This window comes from Onychomys torridus, chromosome 4 (genome assembly GCF_903995425.1).
Source record: "Onychomys torridus chromosome 4, mOncTor1.1, whole genome shotgun sequence".
NCBI lineage: Eukaryota > Metazoa > Chordata > Mammalia > Rodentia > Cricetidae > Onychomys > Onychomys torridus.
The window spans coordinates 116,236,596-116,247,035 of NC_050446.1; positions in this window are offsets into that span (position 1 = coordinate 116,236,596).

The following is a 10,440-nucleotide window of genomic DNA, read 5'->3' on the forward strand; positions in this document are numbered from 1 at the left end:
GCTCCAAGGCTGCCGCAGCAGCGGAGAGGAGGGCTGACCTAGGTCCAAGTTTTAAGTGCTTACATGCCCACCACCTCTCCCAGGAGCCCACAGTGGGAGGAAGGTTTGATGACCCCAATATACTAGGATGCTTGTGGTTGGTGTGTGGACAAAAACAAGCCAGGGGTTTGCTGGGAGCCTGGTATATCTGCATCTTCATCCTGGTACCCTCTCTACCTTAGGGGCTCAGGGGAGCATCCTCATTGCTTCTTGCGCTATAAAAACCCCAGTGGCCTAAGAGGGGTTGCCTGGCACCTTGAGAATTCGCCCCATGGTACCTGCAAGGATCTTAGGTATTATGAATTGCCATAGTCCAAAGACCTGAGGGTGGAGACTCCTGGATCAACCTTCCAAGGTGAGCCACCCAGGCAGTGTTGGCCACATGGCAGACTGCTGGACTTGAAGGCAGAGTCATTGTCCTAGCCCGGGGAAAGAACAGGGGTGGGGGACGCAGGGCTAAGGGCCGCTCCCTGACCCTTCATGTAGATTATTTAATCCCAAGTGGCCCAGGACTGCTAGAATTTGTGGACCCATTTCACCCTGGCTGTGGGAACTAACCTCACAGAGCCAGGGATCTAGAAGTCATGTATTTTCCTCTTCTGCAGTGGGCTGGGTGGCCGTGGGCATGCTGCTGATCCCCTCCGAGCCTGTGTCTTCACCCATAAATGGAAGACTTCTATCTCCTGAGCAACTGGGAAGATGAGGGATGCATGGAAATCCGATGGCAATGTTGGCACACAGCCATTAGCTCTCTGTATTTAGATTTCAGATGTCACAATCTACTTATGTGACAGGGAGAGGAACAGCCAGCATTGGAGCCTCAACATTTCGGGCTGTACATAGAAGCCTCTTAATGGGTGTTTGTTTCATGGAGGAGTCTCCAGTAGTGGAGAGATGGCTCTGAACAAATAAAAGGTGGGGGGTGGCTCAGGTCACCAGTCCCTAACCCTGAATTTGATCCCTGGGCCCCACACAGTGAAATGAGACAACCAGTTCCACAGATTGTCCTCTGACCACAAGTGTGTTGTGTTACTCATATGCGCCCCTCCCTACCTGTTACAAAAAGGTTTCTAGAAATAAAGTGTGAAGGGGTGGTGCTGGTTGTAATTTTGAAATGATTTCCTCAGTAAGATGGGCAGGTTCCCATCCCCCACCACCAGCAGTGAGTGCCAGTCCAGCCTCTGCCTGCCCCTAGCCACACAGCCCTGACATCAGCCAGGCCCCTTCCCCCAGCTTCAGAGCAACCAATGAACTTGACTGCTGTTCCCATGGTTATTTACAGTTTCGTTGGCAACCTAGTACATTTCTCTGAAGCAGGCCAGCAACCCCCAGGCCCTGGCATCTGGTGGCAGGGCCATCCCTTTCTCTTACTGTCTGAGGAGAACCCTCCTGTTGGGGACAAGGAAATTCATCAGAATACATTCAGGAAATGTTTCTGGAGCATCTGCAGGCTCCTGCCTGGTGTGAGCCATGGAGACCATGGACGTTTTTAAAACATCCACTGTGCCCTCACGGAACCTAGTGGCCCATCTGCAAAGCCCATTGAAAGACATGGAAGTCTACTAGAAAGTGGCCCCAAGGCAGGGGAGGAGGGGGGGACTTGCCAACTTGACAGTGAAGTAGCAAGGCAGTGCTGAGGCCTAGGCACCGGAGCTGAGGGCCCATCAGAGCTACCCTGAGGGAGAAGCACCTTTACCTGGTGCTCAGTCACTGGTGGTGGGCCCACCCCGGGCATGACTTCTGGTAGGCAATTTTCTTCAAGACAGTTCCCCACTGTATCATGGTGTCCTGTCCTCAGGACCACCAAGAGCAGCATCTGGCATGGATGTGCATGTGTTGTTTGTTGTTTGTTTGTTTGTTTGTTTTAGGTATAGTGCTCGTAACTCCCAAAATGGTAGGAAGTGCTGATTTGGGGAAAGCCCAGTTCAGAGTGAGATAAACACTGAAGGCATTCAGGAAATATGATGGCTGGGTGGTCGGATGGATAGATGGATGGGGGATGGATGGTTGAGATGGGTGGGGGGGTGGGTGGGTGAATGAGAGATGAGTGAGTGGGTAAATAGATGAGTAAATAAATGGATAAGTAGAGGAATAGATAGATGAGGACATAGGCAATGGATTGATGGATAAGTGGGTGGATATATTATTAAATTGGTGCATGGATAGGTGGCTAGAAGACATAGATGATGAATGCATGGATGCATGCATGCATAGATAGGTATGTAGGTATATGTATAGATGGATGCATAGATTGGCAGGTGAATGAATAGATGATGGGTGAGGGGATAAGTAGGGTGGGAAACAGAAGGGCATAACCAGTTGTCTGGACCCATCTGGGACAGAAAAGCCATTTTGAGAAAGACCTGGCCTTTTGAACTTAGTCTTCAGAACAGTGGGTGTGCACCAGGCCGGTGCTCAGCCTTTGAGATCAAGTTCACTGTTGCTAGCTGGAGGTGCACAGGAAAGGGAGTGGGGACTGACCGGCTTGTTTCTGAGAAGCCCATGGACCCCAGGAGGCATTCTGACAGGGATTGTCCATCTTGCCCTCTTCAAGGAGCAGGTGTCTCCCTCCCTCACTGTTCGCCCAGTGGTGTTCACTCGCAGGTCCTGAAGCGCATCCTATACAAAAGCTCTGTCACTTACCTGTCTGTGCTGTCCCTGCCATTAGCCTGCACTCCGTTATTTACAGCCCCATTTCCAGATTTCAAAAACAAAGCAACAATAACAAAAACGGACTGAGAGGGGTTTGCGTGCTTGCCCAAGGTCACTCACTCACCCTGGCCACTCAAGGAGGAGTCCCTCCCCACAGAGCTCCACCCACACCTTCTCCCCAGGACTGCCACCCTCTGGGAGGGATGCCAGGCAGTTTTGATACCCTCCTGCCAATTAGGCCCCTCTGCCTAGGGGCAGCAGTAATGGCCCACCACAGGGGGCTGAGGTCTAGCAAGGCAGGGACCCCTCCTGCTGCTATCTTTTGGCCCTAGGAGGAATTCCCCACTGAGCCTTGCCACCATCCTGTTCCGGGCTGCCCCATGAATTAAACATGCCCCCGTGGTTAACTCAGTAATGCTTTTATTAATAGTTAATTACTCAACGTGCACTGGGGAAATGAGGCTCACTCAGGCCTCGTAAATTAAGGCAGTGATCTTGCGAAGGAAACCAATGGGAGTTCATTACCCGGGCCCCTTCCCTTCTGTACCTCTGGGCTTGCCATTTAGCAGTCCTAATCGAGACGTGCTGGGTGGCAGGGTGAAGGGACAGGGACTTTCTGCAGGGGAGGTGGTGCTGGAGGATGGCATCTGGGCGAGAAGAAGGGCCCAAGGAGAAGAATGAAGTATGAGCTAGGAAATGTTATTCTGCACTTAGCAGCCTGTTACCAGCACATGTGCCCTGCCACTGCTGGGGAGGTGCAGCCTCCAGGGATTCCCAGACAGGACGAAGCTACCTGAGCTGGTCCAGGTGTTCCTCCTCTCAGTCCAAGCATGGACCTGTCCCTGCTGCTGCCAACACCCTACACACACACACACACACACACACACACTCTCACATACATGCGCACATGCACACACATGCGCACATGCACACACTAACGCATGCATGCATGCACACATGCACAGTAAGCTGCCCCGTCAAGGCTCTCCCCATCCCTGCCTTTCTCATTTCACAGGTGTCAAGACTTCCTCTTCTGTGTTTTTGTTGTGGCCGAAGCCAATTTCCCATCCTCAGTCTGCTGCTCGGCTGGATAAGGGTCTAGTCTAACCTGCCTTAGCTTTTCTAAATTTAACTCTCTCTCGTGTGTTTGGTTTCCCAGAAGACAGAAGCCCTGGGAAAAGCCCGTCTCCCAGGAAAAGACAGCCAGTGGATACTCTGAACCTACTGTGTGCCAGGGCTGTTCTCAGGTTCCCGTGTTTATTGATTTCCAGCCGGGAAACCCCTACTTTTCTGAACCTCCTCTTCTGATCTGCAAGTGGAACCTGTGTTCTGTGGTCATCGAGATGGTGAAATTAACTGTATACTCCGTGAAGCATACAAACTCCACACTGTGTGTGTGTGTGTGTGTGTGTGTGTGTGTGTGTGTGTGTGTGTGTGTGTTTGGGGGCATGCATGCACACGTGTATGTGCTGTGTGCACCTGTGTGTGGAGGCCAAGAGACAACTTGGTGGTAATTTCTCAAGAGCTGTCCACATTGTTTGAAATCTCCCTGCTGGCCTGGAGCCCATTCAGTAAGCCAAGTTGACTAGCCAGCGAACCCCACAGGCCCATCTCCCTCTCTGCTTCTCCTTCCTCTTCCCCAGCCCTATACTCCCTTTACCTCCCACACTCCAGCTTTGATTACAAGCAAGTGCTACACCTGAAATGTTTTTTTCTTAAAAAATAAATAAAAGTTGATGGGGCATTGAACCCCATGCCCCCATGCTTACACTGAAAGTTCTTTACCAGCTAAGCTATCTCCCCATCCCTGTTTTAAATTGGGATTTGTGTTTGTTTGTCTGAGCTCAGGTCTTATTCTGTAGCCCAAGCTAGACTTGAACTCAGAGCAATCCTCCTGTCTCAGCCTCAGTGCTAGAATTATAGGCCTGAGCTGTCACATCAGGCTTTAAGTAGCCACTGTAATTATTGTCCTCCTCACGTTCATCTGCTGACTGAGCACATTGCCCAAAGATCAGCAAAAGTCTGCTGTCGTTCACAAAACCTCCCTGAGGCAGTACGGATGAGATGCTGTGAACCCCATCATGTGGTTGGGGTGGCTCAGCTCTGAGTCATGCCTCAACCGGCAGTGTGTCAATTGCTTCCATTTTTACAGCCAGAAAATGGGCACACAGTGACACCTCACTCTATGAAGGGACCGTAGGATTCATGGATGTAGGGCCTGACATCTAGAAGCTTGCTTTCAGAATGTGCTGCTGGATTCTCTTTATGAAGTGGGGATCAGCAAGGCCTCCCTCCCCTGAAAGCCTGAGCTTCTAGGGTTAAACACTCCTACCTCAAAGTGGCCCCTGACCTAATGGGGGCTCTTCTAGGCCAGGAAATACAGAGGCATAGAGACAGATGGCTACCCACACCCACACTTGTTCCTAGCCGCTTTGGCAGGTGGAGGTCAGCGTCTGGAAATGACCCTTAAACTGCCAGAGCTGCCCGCTCACAGGCACAGTCTAGGCTGGAGCTTAAAGCCTCCCCAGTTTGGGAGCACTAGCCTCAAAGGAGTGCAGCTTGGGGTTCGTATATAATATGTAACGTCAGATTTAAATGTCACTGCTGCAGGCAGCTGACCCGGGTTCCCACACAATGGGCCATGAGGGGAGCCTCTGCCGCCTCTTCATCTTCCTGGCGGTAGCTGACCAAAGGGAGGGAGATTTGGTTTCTTAAAAAACTAAACAGTTGTTGAGCACTCTGGCGTTGCCTGGGCAACAGCCGAGGGGGAGAGAGAAGCATCTTATTGTTTAAAGTTATTCTTGCTCGATTTCAAAGGTCTGCTCTGAAAAGACCGTATTCTCCAAACAGCCCAGGTTCTCCTCTTCAGCACAGGCATGCAGGCAGCCCCTGCTGCCCTCAGCCCCATCCCTTCTCCAGCCTGAGGCTATGGAAGGGTACAGCTTGAGCTGACATTCGGAACCAAAAGCGACTTCCCTGCCGTCTCCTGGGCATTCACTCTAGGCCAGCAGGGGCTCACCTGTGAAGACACAGATTGCATGCTAGGATGGCCCAGCCACTAGCTGCTTTTCCAGTCACTCCGTGACTTGGGCATTTGGTCACAATGGCAGTGACTTGGGGGATGGAAACATGCAAGGGCGTGCACTCGAAGAGGAGACCCACATTGCGCTTGAGAGGCAGGCATCTTGATTCCCGACCCAGGGCTAGATGAAGGTGACAACATCTGGTCATCACGTGCGGACAGTAGCCCAGAGCAGTCATTGAGATCATTTAAGAAACTGTCAAGCAGCCTGGCATCCATGCTTCTCTGCCCCTCCCACAACACTGTACTGGAATTGTTTGCTCTTCTCTCTTCCCCATGAGACTGTCAGCTCCCTGGCAGCAAGACCACATCTATTCATCTCTGTATGTTCTCATAAGCCCGAAATCCTTTCAGTTGCAAGGCAAATGCTGAAAACCCAAACAAGATGTACATATATTTCTTTAATTAAAAATTTTTAGTTAGCGAATACATACACATGATGCAGGCAGTGCTCAAAAGGTCCAAGGGACTGAGTACTCATGTCTCATAGCACCCACTTTCTCTGCATGGGGACAGTCATGGTTCCCTTCTTCCAGGAATGTCTGTCGTAAAACACAGTGAGCATCAGATATGATGTGTTACATATATCTCAGGCCTCGGCACCTAGCATAAGGGTAGCATACAGTGACAAAGGGGAGAGAGAAGGAGAAGGAAGAGAGGATGGATAGAAGGGTGGTGGATATGTGGGAGGACAGATGGATGTGTGAGTGAATGAATGGATATATGGGTGGGTGAATGGATAGATGGATGCATGCATGTGTAGGTGGATGGATGGATGCATGGATGCACGAGTGCATGCATGCATGGGTGGATGCATGGGTGAGAGGGTAGACGGATAGATAGACGGTGTCTTAGGGTTTCAATTGCTGTGATAAGAACACACCATGACTAAAAACAACTTGGGGAGGAAAGGGTTTATTTTAGCTTACACCTCCACATCAAAATCCATCATCAAAGGAAGTCAGTTCAGCAATTCAAGCAGGGCAGGAACCTGGAGGTAGGAGCAGATGTAGAAGCCACAGAGAAATATTGCTTCCTGCCTTGCTCAGCCTGCCTTCTTATAGTACCCAGGACCACTAACCCAAGGGTGGTACCACCATGATCTGGGCCCTCCCACATCAATCAGCAGCAGCAGCAGCAGCAACAACAATGACAAAATGCACCGTAGTCTTGCCTACAGACCAATATGGTGGGCACATTTCCTCAAATGAGGCTCCTTCTTCCCAAAATGACTCTAGTTTGTGTTAAGCTGACACGAAACCAGACAGCACAGATGGATAGATGGGTGGGTGGGTAAATGGTTAGATGAGCCAGTGAGTAAGAGGATAGGTAGATGAGTGGATAGATGATTGGTAGACATATGGTTACATAGATAGATGAGCAGACAGATGGGAGATGGATGGGTAGGTGGGTAGGGGGATGAATGGATGAGTAGATAGATGGATGGAAAAATGGACAGGTGGTTATATGGGTGGATGGATGAATGGATGGGTGGTACGCAGACAGGTGGGTAGTAGACAGGTAGACAGTCCCACCTCCCATCCCATTCATTCACTTGCTCACCTGCTCTCATCTTTTTTTAAATTTTATTTTATTATTTTTTTTTTTTTTTTGATTTTCGAGACAGGGTTTCTCTGTGTAGCTTTGCGCCTGTCCTGAAACTCACTTGGTAGCCCAGGCTGGCCTCGAACTCACAAAGATCCGCCTGCCTCTGCCTCTGCCTCCCAAGTGCTGGGATTAAAGGTGTGCGCCACCACTGCCCGGCTACTCTCATCTTCTAACTGGTTACACACCAACCTTATACCACCAGTTCTTTCTCACATGTGTCCAGATTCCCCAAGAAGTCCTCAAGAGCATAGATGACTCAGCATTGGTCACACCAAGTCCCAGGGGCCTGCCATCATTCAGATGGCGCTGTCCCACAGAAGCAAGATCTGTGGTTGTGTCCAGTGAAGATTATGTCCCAGTGTTAGTGACAAGACCCAATTACAGCGGCCCAAGCCCTGAAAGGCTTTTGTCCCCACCAAGGGGAGTCCAGACGAAGGCTCATCCCTTTGAGATATCTAGGTCTAGGGTGCCCCGGTTCCCTTCACTTTTCCTCATGATATATCAAAAAGACTCTTGGAGACAGAGGCCTTCAACATCCTGCCCATGTTCCAGGAAGAAAGAGGAAGAAGAGGGGCAAAAGAATGAGTCAGCCTCCTATAAAAAGCCTGTTCCTGGAAGCCCCACCCGATGACTTCTAATTAGATCTCCATGGCAACTCTTACCCGCAAAGGAGGCTGGGATATATGGCCTCTAAACTGGCCATGTTACATTATAGACAAGCTTGGGATGCAGTCCTCATCATCAGAAGGGGGAAATGGACCAAGGCAGGCAGCTGGCAGCCTCTGCCACGGGTGAAGAATGAGGCCCAAGCTGGCCGAGGACTGAGAGCCCAGCAAATCGGCTGGAGACATGCATGAACCCGGCCAAGCAGGGCTTTGGGGCTCCTTCTACTGATGCAAGCTCAGAATCCAGTTCTTCCTGGGCAAGAATGCCCACACCTGTCTGGTACGAGCCACCACTATGTTCCCCCAACGCCTACACTTCTGCCCCTCTTCCTTTTTGGCTATGTCCAACCCCCTCCCCCATTCCATGTCAACATCCAAGGCAAGTCCTTTGTTTTTGTATGTTTGAGTACATGTGCAGTGCACGTGTGTGCGGACAGCCTGCTCTATCACTCTCTGCACCTTATTCCTTTGAGACAAGGTCTCTCTGAACCTGGAATTAGGCCAGCAGCCAGAAAGCCTCAGCAATCCTTTTAATTATACCTGTGATCACACCTGGCTTTTCATGGGACTGCTAGAGACTTGAACTGTGGTCCTCCCTCTTGTACAGCAAGTACTCTACCCACTGAGCCATCACCCTATCTCTCCACCCAAGTGGTCATTCTAACCCATAGATCTGATGGCACAGGCCTGCTCAGCTGCAGCCCTCCTCACTCAGGTGAGACCTCAGGTCATGCTTTCCCTGATCTTCTGCCCTCTCTCCCATACTAACTTTGCTCTAGATGCCCTGGGCTCTTAGCTCTGTCTTAGCCTAGGGTCCTTGGCCCTGTGGTTTCCCCCTTGCCCAATGTGACTTGACTGGGCAGCTTTCCATTTTGGAGGCTACCTTTGAGTAGCTGATCGAATACCCCTCCTCAGAGGGTGTTCTGTCCTGGGCACTCCATCTCTACCTGGTCCTGCTTGTCACCCTCCTGCGCAGGCACAGGTTACAGTAATCCATTAGAGGCAGGGCTAGGTGCAGCTTATGACCCCCTAACTCAGAATAATGTTTGAAAAGCAAAGAAAAACAATACACAGATTGGCAAAGGCAGCTGATTGTACTGAAGTACAGTCTTCAAAATATTTGCAAAATAGATATGAGCTACAGTCCCACACTACCTTCTTACTAACGCATCAAACACAAAGATCACGTAGCAGTTCCATTAACTGCCACAATTTTGAAGCAGAGATAAGTGTCAATGATCTTTTGAAATGTCTGCAACAACTACCACGTGACAGGGAATATCTGATTTCCACAGGTGACAGAGTCATGGGCACTGTAATACTGCATCCTGCGCCCCCAGCTTGTGTAACTGAAGAGAGATGTTCTTTTTCTTGTGGAGGTTGGGGAAATAAAAATGAGTTGTTTCCTGTCTTCCCTCACTGATCCCTGGAAGCCTATCTGTGGGGTTTCACTTTTTTTTTTTTTTAAGTTCCCTTTGCTGCAAGAACTTGGCTTGCTCACTGCCAGATCCTCCCAGGACAGCAGAGACCTTGCCTATACTGTCCTCTGTAGAGTCTGGAACACTGCCAGACATACATGTGGTCAGCAAAGGGTTTTAGTACAGATGAACGATCGAGAAAGCATGTTGGGAAGATGGACCCCACACAGAGTCCTTGAGGGCTGTGCTCAGAAGCATGGCTGAGACCAGAGGGAACAGACTCGCTCTAGGAGGGGAGGCCAGCCTGAGGGATGTCTATGTCCCCACAGAGCTAGGTTGGCAGGCGGGATGACTAAGGTGAGCAGGCTGCATGACCGATCTAGGCATCAATTGTGGATGTCAGCAGCTGCCTTGCTCCTGGCTGCCCTCTGTCCTCATGGCCTCCCTGGATGTTAAGCAGGGACCTTGGAGAAGCTGGGCCCAGAGTGCTGTCATCGGCTTCCAGCATTTCCTGGGTGGTAATGGTGTGCCAGGGACAAGGGGAAGCAGAGGCCAGAGGCTAACAACGTGTCTTGGGGATGTCCCAAGGCAGCTATGGTGGAGGGAGCTGGAGTGTGGGATCAGGGAGAGAAGGATGAAGCAGTTTAACTTTCCTAGACTGGGGCAGGGTGTTCAGGGGCCCAGATCTCACAGCTCCCTAGGAGTCAAGGAGAGAGCTGCCTTCTGGAACCTCACGTGAGGCCCACCCTGCCACCTGTTTGTTGTTATTTAGTTTTGAGACAGTCTCATGTAGCCCAGGATAGCCTTGAGCTCACTATATAAGCCAAAGGTAACCTTGAATTTTTGATCCCCTGCCTCCACTGCTGGGGTTACAGGCATGTGCCACCAAACTTTGTTTATGTGGTGCCGGGGATTCATGCCTGCAGGGCAAGAATTCTGCCAACTGAGCTGTGTCCCCAGCCCCACTGCCACCCAA